The sequence below is a fragment of the Podarcis vaucheri genome, assembly GCF_965113315.1.
Source record: "Podarcis vaucheri genome assembly, contig: SUPER_11_unloc_1, whole genome shotgun sequence".
NCBI lineage: Eukaryota > Metazoa > Chordata > Lepidosauria > Squamata > Lacertidae > Podarcis > Podarcis vaucheri.
This window is the reverse complement of record NW_028118808.1, coordinates 872,835-898,466: the sequence shown is the minus strand read 5'-3', so window position 1 is coordinate 898,466 and position 25,632 is coordinate 872,835. Positions and strand designations below refer to the sequence as shown.

The following is a 25,632-nucleotide window of genomic DNA, read 5'->3' as shown; positions in this document are numbered from 1 at the left end:
GGTTCCAAAGGCAGGGGCAGGGAAAGGTTGCTGTGAACTTGGAAAAAGAGACAAGACATGTACTTTTGTAAACCAAGAAAATCTTTAATAAAAATAAATTTAGAAAAAGAAAAAGAAAAGAGTGTGAAGATTTGGAGACTTCCCCACTCGGGGTGTGTGTGTGTGTGTGTGTGTGTCTGTGTGTGTTCCGAATCCCAACTTGAATATGACAAATGACTTGTACTAACAATGTCTTCACAAGAGAAACAGGAATGTCTGTCGTGTAAAATGTTATCAATTAGCCTCACACCACTTTTGAAAAATGTGCCTTTTCAATGGACAATTTGCAAATATTTATGCACAAGAAACTGCCTGAATTCTACCTAAATAGTCCATACGAATATGAAGTTTAAAAATATTATTTGAATTGTTAAATGTAACCTGGATATGTATCCAACAAGTGGTAGAATATGGGTAGAGAATTATGGGTAGAACGGCAACAGGTGTTTCTGGTCAAAGAAAGTTTCTAGTTTCTCAGCATGCATGGATGAAACTTCCTTTTTAAAACCACCTTTGCCACTATTTATAGCTACTTGTGTTGATGTTGGACTTTGGGTTTATATCACCTGTAGATTTTTAAAATGGGCTCAATATTGAAAACCACCAAGAAGCTTTGATAATCCACTATTTTACCATGCAATAAAGTTCAATTATTATAATACAGTGCGTTCAAGATGATGATCATTGAGGTTATATAATCACACAAGCAATATTTTTCTGAGAACTGATTATTTAGTCATTGATGAGCCATTTGAACCATTTGAGCCAGAGGGTTTTTTTGTTTGTTTTGCTGTTTAAACTTAAGCAAGTTCCCTTTTTGCCAATCACTCTTCATTACGGTTGCAGGGAGGGACATGGGTGGCGCTGTGGTCTAAAACACTGAGCCTCTTGGGCTTGCCGATCGGAGGGTTGGTGATTCGAATCCCCGCAACAGAGTGAGCTCCCATTGCTCTGTCCCAGCTCCTGCCAACCTAGCAGTTCAAAAGTATACCAGTGCAAGTAGATAAATAGATACTGCTGCGGCGGGAAGGTCAGCGGCGTTTCCATGTGCTTTGGTTTCCATCATGGTGTTCTGTTGTGCCAGAAGCTACTGTTAGGTCCATCATGAGACGTCCGTCAGCTTCCAACCACAGATACCAGCAGCCTTCAAGCAAGCAAACTTGCCTTATTATCGCTCCCTAGCATCCACTGCCAGAGGATTGCCTCATTCCATTCACCAGTTTGCCTCCTCCAAGTGGAAGAAACCTGGGCAGTGCTGAATGTCACATCTATTGCCAGGTGTGTTCTGCTGGAAATAGAAAAGGGTTTTCCCCTTGGCCTGCCTTTATATCCACTCAGTTGCCAAGTGCTTTTGTGACATCACAAGAAACCCACAGCCAATGGCAACAGCTGGGGAGGCATCATCTTCATTGCTTTGAGCCTCACAGTGGCAGGTGGACCTATCAGTGATTGTGTGCTTGTTTATTTGGGACATGGATGGAGCTGTGGTGTAAACCACTGAGCCTCTTGGACTTGCCAATCAGAAGGTCGACGGCTCAAATCCCCGTGACGGGGTGAGCTCCCAATGCTCTGTCCGAGCTCTTGGCAACCTAGCAGTTCAAAAGCATGCCAGTGCAAGTAGATAAATAGGCACCACTGTTGCGGGAAGGTAAACGGCATTTCCGTGCACTCTGGTTTCCATCACAGTGTCCCGTTGCACCAGAAGCTGTCTGTGGACAAACATTGGCTCCCCCCGCCTGAAAGCGAGATGAGCGCTGCAACCCTTTGACTGGACTTAACCATCCAGGGGTCCTTTACCTTTTGCAGTTTCAGGGGCAAGATATTGCTTTGGTTTATTTCTACTTCATATTTCCCCCCTGACAGGGACTTAATGCAGCTTACAAATAAAATCAGAACAGTTAAAAATGTAGGGTGGAAATATTTTTTTTAAAAAATTATACATTAGTGGAATTAAAAATATATGTTGATAGATAGATTCTATTAAAAACATACTGTCACACTTATTGTCAAGTAAGTGTGTATAAGATTGCAGCCATAGTGACATCACTCTTTAATAGTCTGGGTGATCCATTACAGTCCAGCACAAAGCCAGGATTCCTTCACAGATACCTTTTGCTCCCCGTCAGGAGTTGGATCTAATTTTGCTGTGCAGTTAATTCAGTGCTTCAGTTCAAGCATGTGGTCAGTGCGCTAATGGCTAACTAGTGCAGTTCAGCATTTTGTAAATTTATGCCTTAGGATTCTACGTGACTAGGCCCTTGCATCATTGTGAAACTGCAGCAAAAATAAGGTGTGAGTTGATATCATATTATGCTGGCTTTGCAGTTACTAAACCTGAATAAAGTTAGATTCCACAGCCCTCTTTGTGTTTTCTAAGGGAAATGTGTGGGCATACCTTTTCAAGCTGGGCACCTTGCCAGAGGTGTGAGACACTGGCGAAAAACTCTCAACCTGGAGCCCTTGTGCCTATGAGCAGAGAAAGAGCTCAGTACACCCCTCCAAAGGAACTATGAAGAGGAGCCATCTTAAATATGCCATGTGGAGAAATGACATCATGGGCAATCTGGTTCTTTTTAAGAAAATTGTTGCCCTGCCCCTCTGAAAACAGTTTAGAATATATCAACATTTTTGAGGGCAAGAAAGAAGTTGGGAATCAAAACAATGGAAAAACTTGCAGCCTCGGATTGTGCTGCTGCACAGGGTGAAAAAAGCCCCTTTCAGAGAAGGTATTTGGGTGGTGCTGTGGTCTAAACCACTGATCCTCTTGGGCTTGCAAATTGGAAGGTCGGCAGTTCGAATCCCCACGACGGATTGAGCTCCTTTTTTTACCTATGTCAACTGGCACCAGGCTGCAGTTCAGCCGCTATTTCTGCTATTTTTGAACCGTTACAAATATGCATTGAAATGTATTAAATTATCATATAATTATAGAATTGTGGAGTTGGAAGGGACCTTGAGTGTCATCTAGTCCAATTCCCTGCAATGCAGGGATCTCTTCAAGCATCCATGACAGATGGCTATCCGACGTCTGCTTAAAAACCTCCAAGGAAGGAGTCTACAACCTCACAAGGGAGACTGTTCCACTGTCAAACATCTCTTACCATCAGAACGTTTTTCCTGATGCTTAGTCGGAATCTCTTTCCTTGTAACTTGAAGCTATTGGTTCAAGTCCTACCCTCCAGAGCAGGCGAAAACAAGCTTTTCCCCTCTTCCATGTGACAGCCCTTGAGATATCTGAAGACAGCTATCTCCTCTCAGTCTCCTCACAAGTCCTGGTTTCCAGACCCTTGATCATCTTGGTTGCCCTCCTCTGCACATGTTCTGGCTCGTCAACATACTCCTTAAATTGTGGCGCCCCAAACTGGGCACAGCAAACAACTGTTTGCTGAATTGGTTTGCTGTTGCATCATTCACGTGCCATCGTGTTCTTTATTGCTGATTTTTATTGCTGTTGTGATTAAGGTAAAGGTAAAGGGACCCTTGACCATTAGGTCCAGTCGTGGCCGACTCTGGGGTTGCGGCGCTCATCTCACTTTATTGGCCGAGGGAGCTGGCGTACAGCTCCCTGGTCATGTTGCCAGCATGACTAAGCTGCTTCTGGAGAACCAGAGTAGCACACGGAAACGCCGTTTACCTTCCCGCTGGAGCGGTACCTATTTATCTACTTGCACTTTGATGTGCTTTTGAACTGCTAGGTTGGCAGGAGCAGGGACCGAGCAATGGGAGCTCACCCTGTCATGGGGATTTGAACCGCCGACCTTCTGATCGGCAAGTCCTAGGCTCTGTGGTTTAACCCACAGCGCCACCTGCGTCCTGCTGTTGTGATTACTGTGCTGTAAAAGTGGAATGCAAATGCTAAATCAAATCAAGGGTGTGGCAGTCGTGGGCTGATGTTGACACAGCACCCCAGCCACCATTCTGTTCTCGTTCCTGTCCGCTCCGTCCCCAACCTTCCCATATTGAGTGGGAAAGACTGAAGAGGGCTTCCCAGAGCATATGGTTGAATGCTCTTATAAACCTCACTGCAGTTGGGCACCCAGTATCATGAGACTTCTCAGCGTGCTGGGGGCTGGGCCTCAGGGCTGGAGTGCCTGTTTTGCATTCAAAACTCCCCACGTTCAATTCCTGGCATTTCCAAGTAGGACCAGGAAAGATGGCTGCCTGAAACCCTGGAGAACCACTGCCAGGAAATGTATATATTACTGAGACAGAGGGACTAGTGATCAATATAGGGCAGCTTCCTAGCTGGAAACTAGAACACAGTTTGAGTTGCTGACACCTTTGTCCCTGAGACCACCATTCTTAAGCAGAGTTTTATACCCTAAAGTGCACACATTATTTCTGCATTTATTGACTGCAGTACTCTAATAATTTCTAGGTTAACCTGAAAATGACCGTTGATGGGAAATTCATAATTTTGAGGTGGTTTGTCTATGGTTTCATTTGAAATGTTATCTGCCAAGGTACAGCTCTTGGCGGCCTCAGTCCATGCCTCTTGCATCTTCTGGGTTTGCATACGGTCCTTGGTTGCCTTAGCAACCATTAGCTCCATGATTGACAGGCCAGCATTTCCAAGCACTCTTTATCTTCCTAATTTATTCCTTTGTATTCCATTCAATCACATTTGCAGTGATAACATTTGAAGAAATGTTTTCTTTTCTGTCATTAGCTGCGTTCAATATGTTTTGCGCACAGCGTTAACAGTTTAGCATGAGATTTCTCCATCCAGTAACCCTGATGAAATCCGGTAACGAGAATGAATGCTGGTATTTGCTACTTGAATCAATTGTGTTGGCAGAGACAGAGAGGCTGAACTTTCATTAACTGCTGCCACTTCCTCATCCTGTGAGTAACATGATATCACAAAGTGTAGCAAATGTTCTTCCTCTCCTCAATTTGCTGAAGTTTCACAGATAAAACTGACAGGCACAATCCATTTTGGTACGGCTGCTAAATGTTTCCTTTCATGAAATGTTCTCCTTATAAATGCAGATGCCACTAAGAACTCTGTTGATGTGTAAAACATTTTTTGAAAAGCAGGCAAGAGTTTTATTGAGTTGAATGTAATGACTAGGAAGCATTCTGTTAAGAATTTTCTGGCTTGCCCGGAAATATTTCACAGGGGGGAGAAAGGAAGTAATGCACAATATCTATGATATCAAAGCTGACAAGAAAAAAAAATCTGCTTCTGTACCAGTTCTTCCCCCATCCCTACTTTTATTTCCCTTCTCATAAATTCTTATCTCATGCTTTTTGCCACCTCTTGTAGCAGATGTGTCTAGCACAGAGAGGATCAGCATGGTGCCCTCACATCATGCGGGTGGCACTGTGGTCTAAACCACTGAGCCTCTTGGGCTTGCTGATCAGAAGGTCGACAGTTCAAATCCCTGTGACGGGGTGAGCTCCCGTTGCTCTGTCCCAGCTCCTGCCAACCTAGCAGTTCGAAAGCACACCAGTGCAAGTAGATAAATAGGTACCACTGCGGTGGGAAGGTAAATAGTGTTTCTGTGCGCTCTGGTTTCCATCACAGTGTTCTGTTGCACCAGAAGTGGAATAGTCATGCTGGCCACATGACCTGGAAAGCTGTTTGTGGACCAACGCCAGCTCCCTCGGACTAAAAGCAAGATGAGTGCTGCAACCCCATAGTCAGCTTTGACTGAACCGTCCAGGGGTCCTTTATCTTTTTTACCTTTCTACCTCCCAATGTAGTGTGGTCTACAGCTAGGGGTAGTAAAACCTATCAATTTCAGTTTCTCTTCATTTCTCACTGTTCTAATCTTAAATTCAGTTCTCCACATTTTCATATTGGTTTGTGAATCATATAAATTCATGAAAATCATCAGCATTTCACTGAGAATTTTTTCTCCTATACTTACATTTATATGCAACTTTCTCTAATGTACAAATGTTGCAAAGCTATTTCTCCTAAAATGACGCATTTGTCACTAACATATGCATTTTCATTTTTCACTTCTATGTTGCTTTATATTTTTAAAGAAAATACCTCAAAATGATTTACAACACATTAAAACATCAAATAAAACAATCCAAAAAAAGCATTACTGAAGAAAGTCAAATATGGAGTATACACTCAAAGCAACATCATTAGCAGGAAACTCAAATATTATTTTAAATATTTCAAAATAAAACATTAGAAAGTAGATAAACTACAGAACACACATAGCACAGCTAAGAAAAACCTTGAAGATTTCAAAAGAAGACATTACTAAATGAAGTCAAATATAAAATGCACATTTGAAACAGAATAATAAGCAGGACACAGGTGGCGCTGTGGGTTAAACCACAGAGCCTAGGACTTGCCGATCAGAAGGTCGGCGGTTTGAATCCCCGCGACGGGGAGAGGTCCTGTTGCTCTGTCCCTGCTCCTGTCAACCTAGCAGTTCGAAAGCATGTCAAAGTGCAAGTAGATACACAGGTACCGCTCCGGCAGGAAGGTAAACGGCATTTCCGTGCGCTGCTCTGGTTCGCCAGAAGAGGCTTAGTCATGCTGGCCACATGACCCGGAAGCTGTACGCCGGCTCCCTCGGCCAATAAAGCGAGATGAGTGCCGCAACCCCAGAGTCGGCCACGACTAGACCTAATGGTCAGGGGTCCCTTTACCTTTAATGAAACATTATCAGAAGCATAGAACTTTGCTGCTGCTGCTGCTGCCGCCGCCACTGCTGCCCCCACCAATCCTGTCAGTGGTGCTTCAGTGACCTGGGCCTGCATTTCAATGGTCTCTGTACCCTAGCAAATACATTATTGCACACAGTTTATACATATACCGGAGAACTGCATTGCAACATTCAGACAGTGCAAATTTCAAAGGTTGGCTGTGTTTCAGTTGGTTCCAGCTTGTTACCAACATACTTGGCAAGTAGCTTCTCTTACAGGCTATGGGCCTAGACCAGCCTAAAATCACCCAGCTTTTCTTCTTGCCTCCTGGGAAATGACCAGTGTGGATTTCTGGTAGCTTCCCCAGCTAACTCCAGATTGAGGATATGGCTTGGCTATCACTTAAAGATCTTTTGCTGGCCTGCACTGCATCAGGATGTTAGCAAGGGAGAAGCCAGAGTCACAAACGTCAACCTTGGTGGCTCATTTAGAAGAGTGGGGAAGGAAAGCAGAATACAGAATGGACTGCTAAGGTTTTGGGGGGAAATTAACATTTTATGCATCTTCTGCCATTTAACCCTAACCCCTGCACTCTCGATGACACCAACATAAATAGGAAGTGAAAGAAGCACGCTGAGAAGAAGAAAAGAGGCTGTGGATAAAATGGCAAAACAGGAAGGTCTCTGGGAGGGCAAAGAGCACAGCAAGCTCTGTACAGTTGTATCTCCCACAATGGCCCAATTAAAAAGAGGTTTGTCTGGCAATGGTATTTCCCTCATAGATCGTCTTCTATATGATTGATAATTCAAGCCTTAATGATGCTTTCCCAACCAGTTTTATCTAGGATAGATGTTATCAGCCCTGAGTGCTCACTGGAAGGACAAATCGTGAAGCTGAGGCTCCAAGACTTTGGCCACTTCATGAGAAGAGAAGACTCCCTGGAAAAGACCCTGATGTTGGGAAAGACACAAGGAAAAGGGGACGACAGAGGATGAGATGGTTGGACAGTGTTCTTGAAGCTACCAGCATGAGTTTGACCAAACTGCGGGAGGCAGTGGAAGACAGGAGTGCCTGGCGTGCTCTGGTCCAGGGGGTCACAAAGAGTCGGACACGACTAAATGACTAAACAACAACAACAAGATGCTAGACTGTCATACATCTTTTTTTCTTTTCTTTTTACAAATTTATTTGGTTTTTCAGATTAAAATTTTACAGTCACATGTGCAACATACAGCATAAAAACAAGATGCCAAGGAATCTCCTGGACTTCCACCCTCCCCTTTGTGGGTCCTATTATCAATCATTTCCTCCCGCATCTTTTATGATACTCCAAATCCTGGTTAAGGTTAAGGGGTGATATGACAGCCATGTTCAAATATATAAAAGGATGTCACATAGAGGAGGAAGAAAGGTTGTTTTCTGCTGCTCCAGAGAAGCGGACACGGAGCAATGGATCCAAACTACAAGAAAGAAGATTCCACCTAAACATTAGGAAGAACTTCCTGACAGTAAGAGCTGTTCGACAGTAGAATTTGCTGCCAAGGAGTGTGGTGGAGTCTCCTTCTTTGGAGGTCTTTAAGCAGAGGCTTGACAACCATATGTCAGGAGTGCTCTGATGGTGTTTCCTGCTTGGCAGGGGGTTGGACTCGATGGCCCTTGTGGTCTCTTCCAACTCTATGATTCTATGATTCTATGAAATCCTTTACCTCTTCCATTGCGTCCAGAATTCAGCATTAAACTACAAGTGATATTCCGATCCTACTAATGATTTTTACAATGGTCTTTAAGATAAGTTATAAAATTTCCCCATTCCTTATTAAAATGTTGGTCTTCCTGATTTCTGACTCTTCCAGTCATTTTAGCCATTTTAGCATAGTCCATTAACTTCAACTGCCATTCTTCTCTGGTAGGGACTTTATCTTCTTTCCATCTCTGGGCCAGTAACAACCGTGCAGCCGTGGTCACATACATAGTCTTTTCTGCTCCTTTGGGATTTGGCACCTAGAATTCCTAAAAGGAAGGCTTCAGACTTTTTAACAAAGGTTGTTTTAAACTTTTTTTTCCAGCTCATTATATTAGACTGGTATACATCTAGGTCTGTAACTAAGCTCGATTTCCACTGGCTCCTTCTTAAAAGTTTGGTATGTTACTGGCTACTTTCTAGCGAGAAGGCTGATTGCAGGGAACAAGGGGGGAATTGCAGGGTCTCTGCGTGTGGCAGTCCTCTGGTGGCAGGGTGGGGGAGAAAGGAGAAATTGGGGAAGGAGCAGGCGGAACTGGGTGGAGGAATGAGGGGGGAAATGGGAGGGTCGGAAGAATTTAAGCATGTGACGGAGACCATTCTAGGGCTCTGGCGAGACAGCGGAAGAAAGCTGGAGAGCAGGAGAATTTGTGGTTTGGGGAAATAGCTGGAGGGAGCATAGGGAGGAATAAGGCAGATATGGGAGGGAGAGGACAATGTAAGTTTGGGAGGAGGGTGAAGATCCACCACAAAGAGAGCACGCACTCTAATGGGTTAATGTATCCAGGATCAGAAGGCTCTGTGGTCTTCCTGGATTGGAAGTTTACATTCATTTACTTTTCTGTTTGCTTCTGTTATAGACCACTTCACCTATCAGGAATGGCAACGTAGTAATCATGGCAACTCATCCATCAAACGCAGAGGGTTGCTCTGGGGCTCTTGTTTCATGTCTGAATGACAGACACCCAAAGGAACATGGAAACTTTTCCCCAGGCTCAACCTGAATCGGAAGCATGCTTGTGAATTTCAGCTTCAAAATGTTTCCCGAAATCCAATTAGGTAAAATGAGATGTTTTGATGCCAAGGGCCTGTCCTCTCAAGTCTAGAAGAGTCCAATGCCTTGTACATCTCTTTCTAACGACATCAATGTCCCCAGCATAATGAGACTTTAAAATTAAATATAAGGAAAATTGGGAATCTATTATAAATGGAGTAAAAATAGAAACCCATTCAACTAGGATAAATAGGCATACCCTCTTCATCTTCTTTTAAATCAACTCATCCATACCGGTGGTAGCTCAGCCAGATCATCTGTCATGGCCAGTTTTGTTGCACAAGGACAGAACTGCACAAAAATGAAATACCTTATTATGGCTTTAACAACTAATTGGCTCTCCATTTTCCCAATACAGGGAAGGCAGAAAGCCAAAAGGCTGTTTTCAGCTTTTAAATAAGCGTTTTAATGATTGTTCGCCCTTGGTGAAATTATCTTTGCAGACTGAATCTGATGGGCAGGAGGTCATCCTTGAACTGAATGACAAAGTGCTGAAAGCCGAAATTGGGGCATGAAAAATTAGCACTTCTATAAAGAGCCACTTTGAGAAATGCACGCACAGACAAAATAGGACTCTAAGCTGCCGAGGTGTCACATGCAGCCATATTTATAACCATTCAAGAGCAGCTTTCGCAGACCACTTTTGGTTCTATTTTTACAGAAAGGTCAATTGTCACCTGTTTAGAAGCATGAGGAAAAGCTGGCCAATTTTGCCTTGATGTTTAAAGTACCTTCTTGGGAACTGTGAAAAAGAACTGCCTGCAGTTCCTATGCAATTGAACAGTCCCATCCCCTAGCCTGATTGACAGATGGGAGAGCTAAAAGGAGCAGTCCTCTAAATGGAAACAGTGCGATAGGTAACTTCTAAATGCCAGAGAGATTGAGTCAATGCTTTTTGTTGGTGTGAGCAGTCTGCGTGCCTTAATACGTGCATTAAATTTGCAGCCAGATCCGTCCCCCACTTTTACTGAGCGCATCAATGGGATGGTCATCTGCAAGGCAGGCTGTTTGAAAGGTTACTGAGAAAAAAGCCCCGGCTGTCACTCATGGAAGGGTAAAAGTGATGTAATAAGACAAGGAATTGAACTGAAGGATTTTCTGCTCCCTTTAATGCCTATCACTTCTAAAAACCAGACACCAGAGAGAATGCCAGTGACTTCTCATTAGCAGGCAGGCTCTTGAGAGGTGAAATGTCATATTCTGTGAGCCAGAAGTCACAGAACATTTTTTAAAATGTGAGAGCCAGTGTGGTGTAGTGGTTAAGAGCAGTGGACTCGTAATCTGGTGAACTGGGTTCGCGTCTCCGCTCCTCCACATGCAGCTGCTGGGTGACCTTGGGCCAGTCACACTTCTTTGAAGTCTCTCAGCCCCACTCACCTCACAGAGTGTTTGTTGTGGGGGAGGAAGGGAAAGGAGAATGTTAGCCGCTTTGAGACTCCTTAAAGGGAGTGAAAGGAAGGATATCAAATCCAAACTCCTCCTCCTCCTCCTCCTCCTCTTCTTCTTCTTCTTCTTCAAAATAAAAATTAAAGAAATTTTAAAACACTTTCTAATGTTAAACTGAGACCACTGTTACAAACTTGAGGTTCATTCTCGTTCTGCGGTATCTGGATGCTACAGGGAAATGATTTAGAGCTTTTTGATATGTAAGACTTAAATTCAGCTTTAAGCTCAGCAGTTACATTAATGTCTCATTGTTGCATTCCAGAAGTGACTACAGGGGAGAGGCACTGGTCATGTGAATGAGCTTTCACGGGTTTCACATTCACATTGCAAATTGATCTGGTACAGCAAGATAACTACTTCAAACTTTATTTGTGACAATACCCCAATTCTATAGTTTCGAAGAAGAAGAGTTTGGATTTGATATCCCACTTTATCAGTACCGAAAGGAGTCTCAAAGCGGCTAACATTCTCCTTTTCCCTTCCTCCCCCACAACAAACACTCTGTGAGGTGAGTGAGGCTGAGAGACTTCAGAGAAGTGTGACTAGTCCAAGGTCACCCAGCATCTGCATGTGGAGGAGTGGGGACGCGAACCCAGTTCACCAGATTACGAGTCCACCACTCTTAACCACTACACCACACTGGTTCCTTAGTGAGCAGTTCAATTCACATTTACCTGAAAGTGAGCCCCAATGAACATACAGGGGCTTAATGAATAAATGCATAGCATGGTAACACACATTTCATGGGGGGGATGCTTTCAATGGTGTTCCTTAACTTCATCTCATTATCCTGGCCTCTGTTGTAATATTATTTAAGTGTAGCTCACTTTCTTAGAAAATCCCAACTTTTGGGGTTCAAAAGGGAACATTCTAAGAGGCAGCTAGGTTGTGCCTTTGATACAGGCTTAGATGAATATTTCATCCTCAAGTCTATTCCTGGATCTATCTAAAACATCTGAAAATGATTGTGTCTATTGCAGCTTTGAAGCAGAGATGCTGAGCAATGCAGAGATGAACTTCATTTGTTGGGCATGTTGTTCACTGACTTTTTACCCCTGTGATAGATAGATAGATAGATAGATGATAGATAGATAGATAGATAGATAGATAGATAGACTGGTCTTTTGGAGGGGGACCACTACCCCAACCCTAGAAATTAATAAATGGACAGATTTTGATTATTTAGGATATACAAGCTGCAGAGGAGTTCCTGGAGTAGCCTCCGCAAAAACGAACAGGCCAAGCTAGGGCCATTAAGAAATACAGGGCTATTGAGAGCCATTGGCAATGAAAAAGAACTGTCCTCTCCCCTTGCCCGGAAGTATGAACAGAGACTGGGGGTTTGAGAGGTTGCCAGGGCAACAGGGCATGATGTCACAGAGAGAGTTTGGGGCTGGCTGGCTGAAGGCAGGCAGAAAGAGATGCTTTGACTCCAGTGCTGCACTGCTGTGAGGTACAAGCCCCTCTTCAGATGGCTGTGCTGTCGAATCTGGATTCCCTCCATCTAAATGCAGGTGTAAATATGTGAATAAAACTTATTTCTTAAAGCTACGACAGCGTCCACTGCGTCTTCAATTCTCCAAAGCAGCCCAGACCCTGGCTGAGGGCCAAGACCCTGTGCGTGGCCTGGCAGCGATTGGGGTGGCCAGTAGCAATATTTTAGGACCCACCCTCTTTTCCTGTTTTTTAAGTTATAATTTTATTTTGCAAATTACGGTACAATAAACGACTATCTGATATAGCCTCTCCAAAACCCAGTGTGGGTAATGGGAGTTCATGTTAGGGATGGAAACCACGCAGTGTTAAACTGATGTGATGTTGTTGGGTTGTTGTTTTTTAGCATTATGCAATCTGCTCCAGGATGTTATGGGGAAGTGTCAGATAACATCATCACCATAGCTAAAATAAGGCAGACTCATTAATATCCTACACAAAGGGACGGGATTAAGTTTATGTGTCGGTGACCATGGGAAGGGTTGCGTGGGCTTAGATTAGATCAGTGCCTGCTGTGCTAACTGAGGCTGCCAGATCTTTATCATATGTCTTGCAAAAAGCTATCCAGTTATTACATTCTTAAGTAACTGTAACAAAAGCAGGATGCTAAAGTCCAGATCTCCCAGGCTGGGGGTGGCCAAATGCTGGAACTTGTTTTTAAGCAGGCTCAGGATTCAGATCATGCCATATCAAGTTTGAACCAGCTCTCTCTGTCTGGATCTTATCCAAAGTCCCCCATGGCAGCCCACTGGTTAATAATTCTAAAGCTTTGAGTGTGACTATATGCCACTCACTGAAGTTGTATTTGTTAATGTAAGATTGCCTTCTTCTATGAGGAAATGTATAAGACTACTCTGGTTTTTCAGCTTTGCAGGCTGCTATTACAAAATAGTGTTTAATATGTACTGCAGAGAATGACTGAGAAGGCAGATCTGCTCTTCTTGAAACCACCCGTGAAATACAGTTGTAGCCATGCCACTAATCTGAGTTCCTGCAATGCACTGTGCCATCTGCTGGAAAAAGGAAACAATCCAACACAGAAACTTCACTACCCTCTCTACAGGATCCAGAGAATACATTAAAACGCCAATGTCCAGCAATTATAACAGTTAACAGTACATTTCCCACCTGGGAAATACTGAATACTTGCCTTGTGCAGAACCCACACTGAAATATGTATCTATCACATATCTGTGCATTTATTCAGATGATTTTGATACCACCCTTTACTCAAGCCGCAGGGTGGTTTACAGCAAGGAAATAGATTTTTTTAAAAAATAAATACCGGTAAATCATGCAATCCCTTTGAAACACATAGGAAATCACTTAAAGATCAATTACAAACAGCAGCTGCAATCAACTGTCTCTACTCCAAAAAGCTGCAGAAAAAGATGTTCCCTAATGAAGAGACAACTATAGAGAGAGGGGATTCGTCAGGGAAGGCGTGCCATACATGAGGAGACATCTCTGAAAAGGCTCTTGCCTGCCCCCCTCTCCGTCACATACCTTCTAAATGCCCAGAAAACAACTGCTACCCCATGCAGCTGCTTCAATATGCTTTTAACATGTTTTAATATGTTCATGGCCTGCTGCCCTTACCAGCATTCTTGCCACAGTATTTTGCAGTAGTGGCAGAGGAGTCAAATATACGGTTGCAAATAAAACACTTTAAGTGTGTCGTAAAAGTGCATTATACACATGTGACACTAGATGGTGATGGTGAGCTATGGCAAATTCAATATGATTTTTTTTTCCAAAACTTTTTTTAAGAAAGCATTTTCACAACTTTTTTTTATATGTGTGTATATTCCACCAGGACTGGCAGAGCTCCAAGGAGTTTGTGGTAGGGGGGGGGCATATATACTATACAGAATGTGCATAGATACACCATTAAAATACCCTGTTAGCCAAATTATACACACATATGTATGCTAAAATACAAACTAAAACACATGAGTTTCTACAGTACTTTTTTCTGAAGGGAGGCAGGGGTACGCATACCTCTAAACATTTTGTGAATTTTTGTCCATTTACTGTATTTATTTTTCCCAATTTGAAGTATAAAATGGTGATTTTCTTGAGTAAAAATGAGAGTACCCCTAAACATTATTATTATTATTTTTAAAAAAGCACTGAGTTTCTATATTTCATTGACAATTGGATCTTTACAGTCCACCATGTTATCCTTCTCAGTTTTGAGGCAGCAACCGCAAGTCTTCTTAAGTGATTAAATGTTGTTTTTTTACCTTCTACAAGACTGTTTGTGTGATTATTGTTTTAAGGGGGAGAAAAGAGGGAAATACCAAGAGAATCCAGTCTGCCTTAAAGCATCCTGGATTATTTAAACTAAAAGGCTAAAACCAGCCTATCTAAGCTTACCTTTTAAGTTGCAAAGGGGTGGTACTCTGCTGAACTCACAAACGTGGAGGAGGAAGGAAGGATAATATCTAACAAATATATCCTCTCCTAGCATCTATTCACATCCCAACACTGTGCCCCTTAGGAGCTCCTGTAAGTACATGCTTTGTCAATACAGAATTAAAATACTGTTTGTTTGACCTCCTTCTGCGGGGTGTGCTCAGGACAACTAGTTGCACTTCCCAGAAAGTCTTCAAGGTAAGATAAAGGAAAAGGACCCCTGAACAGTTCAGTCAAAAGCGGCTATGGGGTTGCGGCACACATCTCGCTTTCAGGCTGAGGTAGCCGGCGTTTGTCCACAGACAGCTTTCTGAGTCATGTGGCCAGCACGACTAAACCGCTTCTGGTGCAACGGAACACTGTGATGGAAGCCAGAGCACATGGAAATGCCGTTTACCTTCCCGCAACAGTGGTACCTATTTATCTACTTGCACTGGCATGCTTTCAAACTGCTAGGTTGGCAGGAGCTGGGACAGAGCAATGGGACCTTCCAATCGGCAAGCCCAAGAGGCTCCATGGTTTAGACCACAGTGCCGCCCGCATCCCTTCAAGGACATCCACCATGTAGAGCACATTACAGCAATCCAGATTGGAGGCTACTAGAGCATGACTAAATCTGGCCAGGCTATCCCTACCACAATATGGCTGTAGTTGGCACACCAGCCAAAGCTGGACACAGGTGCTCATGTCCACAGAGGTCAACCTTGAGTGACAAGGCTGATTCCAGAAGCACCCCACAAACTACACACTTGTTCCATTGAGGAAAATGCAACCCCATTGATTCTGCCAAGCCCCATACATGGAAATAACCCAGTCAGAGCACATCCAGCCTTTCTGGACTTCCAGTACTTCCTGGAAACAATGGAACAGAGAAATAGAGCAGAGTGTCATCTGCATACTGGTGTTGTTGTTGTTTAGTCGTTTAGTCATGTCCGACTCTTCGTGACCCCATGCACCAGAGCACGCCAGGCACTCCTGTCTTCCACTGCCTCCCACAGTTTGGTCAAACTCATGCTGGTAGCTTCAGGAACACTCTCCAACCATCTCGTCCTCTGCTGTCCCCTTCTCCTTGTGCCCTCCTCACTAAAAATCCACTCTTGGCAGCTTCATGGAGATGTTAAATAACATGGGCAGGCACACATTTTTGGTGAAACCATACTTGGAGAGAGGAGTGGAACCGCAGAAAAGCCAAATCCCAACACCTTCAGACAGCCCAAGAGGGTAACATGGTCAGTATTATCAAAAACCGTGGAACACTCCCTTTCCCAACAAATGTGACTGACCAAACACTGTATTTCAGTCTCAAAATGTGGCCTGAAGGCAGATTGAAATGGGTCTATATGATCAGTTTTCATCCAGGCACACCCGACACTGTCTCCACCTTTTCAAGTTGCATTTATATGCATTTGTGTACCCTTTTCTTGGCTGGGAACTTCATTACAATATCAGGAGAACTTCAGATTGGATAATTTTGAGCAGTGGTAGTTGCAGTAGAGAATCAAGAAGCCTTAAGAATGCGATGTGCACAAGTTTATGAAAGCACCAAGCTGAAAGCACCCAGCAGAAACAGTGTGGTTGGTCAAGGGAGCCGTGGACTATAAAGCACAACATTTTTATCCAGTGGTTTCCAGTTTTCACATTGGCTAGAAATATAGTGTGATGTGCAGAAATACTAGTGCATTTGTACAGCAAAGCCGCCATCAAACGTCAAACCTGATGCTACTTACAGTTTGCTAATTAAGAAGCCCAATTCAGAGCAATGCATGCAGGGGAAAAAGGAAGTTATGCAGCACTTTTACTTACTGTAAATGAGGGTGGTGTCAATACAGTGCTCAGAAACCTGGCATGAATTACAAGTTGCCAGTGAAGAAGGAAGAGCTTTCCTTCTGAGCAATGCAAAAATATTTATTTTTGCATAAGCTAAGCAAAAATATGAGATGCCATCTTACTAGCTTTATCTCCGAAGATGGCAATGTCACACAAATCCTTTGGCTTATTATCAGCTCCCTCCTCTCTTGAAAAAATGTAGCCTTTATTTATTATTTGATCTCTATGCTTAGCTGCAGCAGTAGACCACCAGCTCCATCCTTATTCAAGAAATGTAAGAACTGCCGCAGGGACTTACACCCATGGCCAAGCTAACGGCATTCTGTTTCCTGACAATGGCAGCTACTACTGAGCATCTAGTAACACTGGATCTCCCAATTAGTTTGAAGAGCTTCCTTGGGAGCACTTCAGAGTTTACTTTCAGCGCTATATATTATTTTATTTTATTTTATTTTTTATTTTATAGTGGCCTGCATCCAAGAGCTTCACTGCAGTGGACATGATCTCATATTGTCTTCACAACAAACCTGTGGCCAGCAAAGGACTCTTCCCTTCACAAGCAGATGCAAACCACCGTCTGTCTCAGTTGCTGGAAAAAGACAGGCTGGATCTAAGAAACCTGAGCATACAGTCTTTTATTCATATTTATTTATTTGCAACTTTCATTAAAAAAAATTGGCAAGGCATAGTACAACATGTAAGGATACAATCAACAAAAGATCCATAAAAACATTAATAAAACCTCCACACATACATAATAAATGCTGACTGGTTAAAAGAAAACAAAATCATGTTGTAAAGGTCTACCTAAACAAAATGTTTTTAAAAGATGTCTGAAAGAAAGAAGGGGTGGTTTCTGGTAGAGAGTTGCACAGAGCAGGGCCTGCTAGACTAAAAGCTTGCTTCCTATTGAAGGACAAGCTAGCCTTAAGGGGTGTGGAGGACCACCAGAAGTACCCCTTCAGAAGATCTCAGTGACCAAGGTGGAGCATAAGGAACCAGGTGGCCCCTAGTGTTGAACCTCAATTGCTTATGGCTTATGAATTACTGCAAATACTTTGAACCTGACCCAATAGCAAATCAGCAACCAGTGCAGCTCTCAGCATTGGAGCATCATGTCGCTGGGAATCTGCTCCTGTGAACAGTCTGGCCTCTGTATTCTGCACTAATTTCAGCATCCAGATCAGATGCAATCTCATTAAGGTAATGAAGACTTGAGGTTAGCAATGCATGGACCACTGTGGTCAGGCTGTCACGGTCCAGGAGTGGAGTACTAGCTGGAGCTGCTGAAAAGCACTCCTGGCCACAAAAATCCCTTGTGCCTTCAGTGAAGGAGAAATGCAAGATAATGTTGCTATTTCATGTTGCATGCATCTTATTCTCACAGTCCTGATTTTCAACTTCTCCTTTACCTCCAGTTTCACAAATCCCTTTTCATCTAGCCTGCCCAGTCCAGAGAAGTGGTATTTAACGTGCTCTCCGCTTGGTTTGTCTGAAAGCCTCAGGATATCTGCATGACTGAATATAATACAGAGCGACGTACCGCCAATTTACGATGCAGCTTTAAACTGCACAAACCCATTTGTGCCCCACAGTTATGAACCCTCAGAATCTGAACTGACCAGTTAACTTAGTACACATCCCCAATAGCCTCCCTCATCTCAAGGGAAAAGGCCTGCTGGCAGATCCATCTTTGAATGATGAGTGAGATGATAAAAATACAGGCATCCTGCTGGTGGAATGAATGAGTATTCAGAAAGCTGCATTGGTGAAGGGTAGTAGAGGGAGAATTTGGACGTGGCACAAAATGTCCACGGTTTTATTATTTATTTGCTCTCGAAGTAAACTCAGAGCAGAAAAGCTATCCAAACCCTATAAAAGATGACATGCAGAAATTTGAAGGAAACCAGTAAGACAGCAAAATATATAGCAGAAGAACAGAAGAGACGCAATGGCAGGAGAGGGTCAAGAAAAAATAATGACCATCAAACTTTAGTTGGCGAGGGCATCTGGTGTGGAATTTGGGAAAATACTAAAGAAGGCAATACTCTGGCAACTCAAGTGCTAAACCAATTAGGTAAAAAACTAGCAAACTGTATTGAGCATAGAAATGAACAGGCAACCAGCACACTCTGTTAACATAACACAGAAGTCATGCTCCTCTTGCTACTAAAATTTGGTAGGGGACTTTTGAATATAAACATAGCAAGACTGCAGGTCGGAACACAAAATAATCTGGACTAGGATTTCCCAAGGATTTTTTAAAAAAAAATAAAACGGCCACTGTTTATATAAATACCACTCTCAGAACTTTCTGTGTTTCATCTCTTTGTGTCCTCCTAGTCTATTGATTGAATTTTTATTTTTTGAATTTATATACCACCCCATACCCACAGGTCTCAGGGTGGTTCGCAGAATAAATAATTCCCCCATGATGTGTCTATATTTCCATTGCGCAGAATAACACTTCACATATCTGATAGAGTGGCCTGTACTCCATGAAAGTTTGTGCCATAATACATTTGTCGGCTTCCAAGATCTCACCAGAGATTCTTTGTTGTTTTTATCTAACACTAATAGACGTTTATCAGAATATTGCAAACTGTGTCAGGGATAGTTGCCAGAATGTCCATAACCTGTGCATTTCAACATTTTAATTTTCATTTCTACTGTGCATGCAATTTTAGCCATCACTTAATTAGGGGAAAAAATAGCACAACAGCATATTTGTCTGTAACCACTTAGGCTCAGGGTAGGGAGGAAAGCAAGCCCACAGCAGGGGATATTATTCACATGTGGTTAAGCTAGATGGACACTCTGTAGACTTGCAGTTTCCGTTCTCATCGCCAGCCCTTTTAAGCATTATAATGTCTGATAACAATACAGGTGTTCTCGATGTTTTCTCTAGCATGCACATTACTGCTCTCGTTTTCTCTATATTTGAGAAATGAAGAAAACTCATATATGTTCTAACCATACCATGCATATGCAGAATCTTGAATCTGATGCACAGTCCCCTGAAGATCTCAAGGAACTGTGGAGTTCATTTGGACAAAGGCATTTCCGAAGTTAGGCTGTGCTCAACCCATTTAGGAATGTATACTGATCATGACTAGCAACTTGAAATATGTCCCAAAATAATAAACCAGTTCAGTATCAGATATAGGCATTAGCATTATGTGCTTCACCTTCCTGTTCTAACTATGAAGCAGCAAACTGTATTCTGCACCAGAGGAACTTTAGAGCAATGTGCACAGACAATCCCATGCAAAGAGCATTTCAGCTGAAAGATATATATTTGAAATTATGCCCACAGCATCCTGAGAAAACACTAGTAGGAGCTGAATGTTGTAATATTCAGCCTTCATTTTCTCCAACCAAGCACCCTGTGCCATCCCCACAGTCCCCTATTGATCTCCATTTAACCATGTCCCCAAATCTCTCAAGTATTTTAATAATCCCAGATGTGGTATTGTTGAAAATCTAAAATTATCCTGCCCATTTCAAACTGAACAGGTGCTTTTTTGGATATTTTTTTAAGTACTACAGTTATAAACAAAATAAGACACCTGTCATTTAGACATCAAGAGTTTCCACCCTGCTATTACTACCAATGCTGATCATATTTTTAGGGAAATTCCCTGTTCTGCTTTACTAGAATATTTTGCCCTGCCCCGTTTTAGATTTGAAGGACACAGGTGAGCTGCAGAACGCTTCATATAATTCAAAGCAGCCATGGGTGGCAGGATACACTGAGAGAAACTAATAAATAATGAATTTATGATTCTGCAAGTCTTTCCTACTTTTCAGCAATGGCATTTTGCCATATTTTATGGTAGAATTACATTCTGTGGTCGGGGCTGTTCTTAACCTGCCCCAAAACAAATTACCTCAAGCAATATCATTCTGCATGCAAAATAGATGTTATCTGCACAAAATTTGTAAAAATGTGTATTTTGTTATTTGCACACATGTTTTACAATGCTTGCTTATTTTCTGAGATGGCAACACCAAGGCTTGACCGATCTTACCACTGCCTAGCCCCCTCTGTATGGGCAGTTTGTCTTGGAAAGAATTTCTTAATTTTTTAAAAAGTCTGACCCAATGCATCCCTTTCAGCTCCGATTCTATATAATTATACCAAAGGAGCTCCTGTTTATAAAGGCTGTGTTTCTTGACTTGAGTTAAGACTGCATGACTTGAGGGAACACAAACATTTCAATAAGAGGATGGTATGATGGCAGATGGCAGTAAATTTAACACTGTGTGCACACTGAAGGGCATTACCCAAATTACTCATGCTAAGCAAGGTGAGGTCTCAGAATTAGCTCAGAAGTACAGAAGGGAAACATCTGTTTGTGGGCTGTCAATGAAATCTCTGCATAGCAGAGAAATAGGCAAACATACCTTTCAGGGTCTTTGAAGAAGTAGAGAGGGAATGCATTTCAGAAATACATTTCTGTAGCAATTAAATGATCTAGCCTCAATGTCAAAACCGTCTTAATAGCTGGAGACAATTGTTTCCGGACATAATGAGCATTTCATTAATTTAGGGGTTGTTCACACAATAGTTTAATGTAAATGTGAACAGCAGGTTTGTGCAAAACCTCCATGATTTATTTATTTTTAAATGACCAGGGATCAACAGCTCCAGTATGCATGCATATGACAGATCATCGCCCCCGCCGCACAACCCTGCTCTTGCACAATTCCTGGGGATGTGAAAGTGTGTATACATTGGTAAAGAAATACCTGGATGCATGCCTGTTGTTTTTTAATGCTAATGGAGGGTAGATATGTAATTGAAGGGAGGGGACATACATATGCCACTTAGATACATCCCATCAAGAACCACCCACTAGTGTATTGAGGAGATTTCACCCCTCCCATACCCAAGAATCTCCTGATGATCTCCTGATGGTCTCTGCTGACTCTCCAGAGAGAAGGAGGCGTGTCCTGCCTATCTACTTATTCTGCCCAGCAACATATCTGTGTGTGTGAGAGAGAGTCAGTCAGTCAGTGTACCGGAGAGAGTGAGAGTTGGAGATCCTAGAGATAAGGTTGCTGCTAAGAGCAGCTGCAGACTCTCAGTGTAGCATTGATTTATGCTTAGAATATTCAGCTCTGTATATAGCTTTGTATCATAGTTGTAGTTATAGAATAAAAGGAAGATATTCTACAGAGCTGCTCTCCGAGTGGTTTATACTCTGCAAGACTCTGCAAAACTCTGCTGCGCAACGACTGTATTATTGAGACAGTGAATCCAGTGCTCTCAGCTCTAAGCTGTGAGTCCACAGCACTGTGACCTGTTCCTGCGAGAAGGAGGTCTCTGGCGGTGCTACCCAGCTCGCCTAGCCCAGTCGGGGTTGAGGTGCATGAGTCCAGTTGGCGCACTGGCTCTAGGGCGATGCTGACATGTATATGGGAAATATTCGCTTACAATTCAGATACAGAACATTTAAAACACTCATCTGTGGACATACCTGCACCTGCGTGCACATGGAAAAAACAGATCTGAGCTACTCTTTGTGTAAGATAATACCCCCATAGGGATACAGCCTCAGTCTCTTCATCCAAAACAGTTCATTTCCAGCACTGTAGATTTGCCCTGCTTGTGGCACTCTTAACTTTTCAAATTACTAATTATTTCACAATATCCAAGGGAGAAAGAAAGCAGCTCAACCTGCTGGATGGGAATTCTGCCTATTGGGAAATTTGGAAAAGGCAGGTCCTTAGTTCTTGCACAACCTAATCCACCTTTTCCCTCACTCACACCTTTGCAAAGAAGGAGCGGCTGGGAATGCCCTGGCATTGTGGGAAATCACTGCAGCTGGGGTAGCAAATCTACTAAAACTTAATTTCCAAGAGTAGCTGAAGCGTGGAGCAATGTTCTTTGCTGTTGTGGCTGAGGTTAGCTAGAAAGCACATACAGTATATATGTAAGGACAATTGCCAAATTAACAATACAGTCCGTCCGTCCCGTCCCCGTCCCCCATTACTTCCTTGAAAATCTGAAAGGCTGTGCTATCCTCAATTATCTATCATGCAGGCAAAGGAAACTGCCGCATAGATAGCAAAATGGATGAGGCCACTCATGAATATATGCTTTGGCAGGCACATTTTAACTATAAACAATCTAATATACTCATCCAAAGGTGTGTGTGTGTGTGTGTGTGTTCTCCTAATTTCCAGATCAGGGATGTACGACTCTAACTCCCATCATCCGTGACGGGCTGGGACTGATGGCAAGTGCTGAGTCCAACAACATGAGGAGTGTGAGGTGGTCTCACAGTGTGATAGGTCAACTCAGTATTGTCAGGAGCAAATGCATATGTAAAGGTAAAGGGACCCCTGACCATTAGGTCCAGTCGCGGGCGACTCTGAGGTTTCGGCGCTCATCTCGCTTTATTGGTTGAGAGAGAAGCGTACAGTTTCTGGATCATGTGGCCAGCATGACTAAGCCTCTTCTGGCGAACCAGAGCAGCACATGGAAACATCATTTACCTTCCCGCGCGGAGCGGTACCTATTTATTTACTTGCACTTCAATGTGCTTTCAAACTGCTAGGTTGGCAGGAGCAGGGACTGAGCAACGGGAGCTCACGCCGTCGCACGGATTCGAACCGCCGACCTTCTGATCGGCAAGCCCTAGGCTCAGTGGTTTAGACCACAGGATCACCCGCATCCCAGTATTGTCGGGAACAACTGCATATGTATATACTTCCAACTCATCTGCCTACTTCCTCCATTCAGATATGGGTATCCAAGGAGGTAAGACCCAAGGATGTTCACATGTTACAGGCATGGAAATCCACAGTGATGTCACTCGGTCACATGCAAGAGTGCTGCTTTTGGCCCACCAAAGGGCTTAGGAATACTCAGTCTAACTGACAGACATCCCTTTTGAAGAAAGAACACATTTTTTTTTTTTAATTCTAAAACTCTCCTGGTATGCTCCAGGGCATATACTAGTGACTATCACCAGAAGGAGAATGTTCTACAGGCTGCATATGAACAAAATGAATTCAAGGAACTGCAGAAAGAGGGGGAAGGGAGTCAGTTTAAATATTAAAATGATTGTAAGATTAGATGTTTTGTTATATTGCTTTTACTATTCCCGTTCCCTTGGCCAGGCGAAGTGTTGATTTTACCTACTTGCTCCAGCCATCCTGCAGTGCCATCATTTTTTATAAAAGACTTCCAACATTTACTAGAAGACACAACACCAGATAAATGCAGTGCCTCGCTGTCATGTTGAGATCTGCCCAGCCTTGGGGAGGCCCATATATTTTTCTGGAGCGATCCATGAAAATGGCAGGGCAATCCACCCTGTTTCCTTACAGAATTATTTTGTGTAGCAGGAAGTAGGGGGAAAGGCTTTGGGGGATCGCCTGTTATTTTAACGAAGAAAAATAAAATTGTAAAATTAGTGAAATGTATGAATTTGAAAAGCATAAATATTTTAAAAATATGTATCTACTTTTAGTTAAGTATTTTTATTTATTCACTTGATTTGGGGGGGGGGAGGTGCAGCTGCACGCCTCAACCCACTCCATGACTTCAACGTTAAGAAGCACCAGATTTCAGGAGAAATCATAGAGTTAGGAAGGGGACCCCAGGGGTCATCTAGCCCAACCCCCGCTGCCAGGCAGGAGCCAATCGCTGCGGCGTGCGCAGAAAAAGCAGAACCTGCGCTTTTACTTGGCATGGGAATAAAAGCGAGGGCAGGGAAGGGGAGATTCCTGCCGAGCCCAGAGGCGCCGGGGAAGCGGCAACCGGGTCGGGCCCCACCTTCCCCAGCGCCTCCGTCCCACTCGGGGTACCGAAAGCCCCAAACACCGCGTCCGTCCCCCGTCCCCCCGTTAAACCGCCCTTAAGCAAATGAAGGCAGCTGGCCTTGGCGCCGACGAGGAAGTGCCGCTCTGCCGAAACCCAGCCGCTGAGGAAACTCGAAAATGAGGAAGCGGGCGCTCCAGTCATCCTGAAGGGACCCGGGGCTCCTTCGGCGGGGCCCGGCAGGCGTGGCCCGCGAGAGACCGCCGAGCCCAGGCCGGCCCTTCTTCGCCGCGGACACTCGGGCTGCTGCTTCGCCGGAAGGGCGCGACAAGCGAGGAAGAAGGCTCGGCGGCTTGCGGGTCGAGCCTCGCCCAGGCAGGTGGCCGGCGGCCGGTCTCCAAGCCCGCGGTCTCTTCTGTCCTCTCACCCCCTACCCACCCCCCCCGGCCTGGGAAGGCCGCGTCTCCTGAGGAGAGACAGAGACGTCACGTCAGTTTTCCCGCCCATTCCCCTCAGGTAAGAGACGCTTCTTCTCCCTCAGGGACGGGGGGGGGGGGATGGGAACGAAGGGAGCCACGGCTTGGGGCCTGAGGGCAGTGCTGGGTTTACGTATAAGCTCAACTAGCTACAGCTGAGGCCCCAATACAATTTAAAACCCTGGATGTACATTTCCAAAATATAAGATAATAAATGAATAAAATAAAACCTACACACAGCAACAGTGTTTTGTGTTGTGTAGGCTCCTGTGATGTAAGTAATGGGCCCTGCCTCCTAGCCTAGAACATCAATGGTTTGCTCATTTCTAGATATAGTGGTACCTCGGGTTAAGTACTTAATTCGTTCTTAACCTGAAACTGTTCTTAACCTGAAGCACCACTTTAGCTAATGGGGCCTGCTCCTGCTGCTGCACCGCCGCTGCACAATTTCTGTTCTCATCCTGAAGCAAAGTTCTTAACCCGAGGTACTATTTCTGGGTTAGCGGAGTCTGTAACCTGAAGCGTATGTAACCTGAAGCGTCTGTAACCCGAGGTACCACTGTATAGGGTGCCTACATTCTGCGTGTCCAAATGGCTTTAGATACCTACGAGGTCCATAAATCACATATATTCAACACACAAAAAAGCAACAATTTGTTGTTGACAAAGGACAGCTGGACATATAAAGAGCCCCATGACCTTCAGTAGCTTAGGACCTCCTCAAACCTAAATCCGGCCCTGCCTG

The 25,632-nt window shown here is 43.7% G+C and overlaps 1 protein-coding gene and 1 long non-coding RNA gene across 3 annotated transcripts in view; one reads left to right on the top strand and one right to left on the bottom strand.

Moving 5' to 3' along the window:
• Positions 1-17,070: 17,070 nt before the first annotated feature.
• LOC309514791 lies at positions 17,071-23,126 on the bottom strand. Its single transcript, XR_014212207.1, has 2 exons — positions 22,121-23,126; positions 17,071-18,509 (listed from the first exon to the last, which is right to left on the bottom strand). It is a non-coding gene; the product is annotated as an uncharacterized lncRNA (long non-coding RNA).
• A 1,646-nt stretch (positions 23,127-24,772) lies between these two features.
• Positions 24,773-25,632, top strand: part of SYK (spleen associated tyrosine kinase) — a 35,827-nt gene continuing 34,967 nt past the window's right edge. For both annotated transcript variants that reach the window (XM_082242334.1, XM_082242332.1), the window contains exon 1: positions 24,773-24,927. The gene's annotated coding sequence lies outside the window, so the exon portion shown is untranslated. The remainder of the gene's footprint in view (positions 24,928-25,632) is intronic.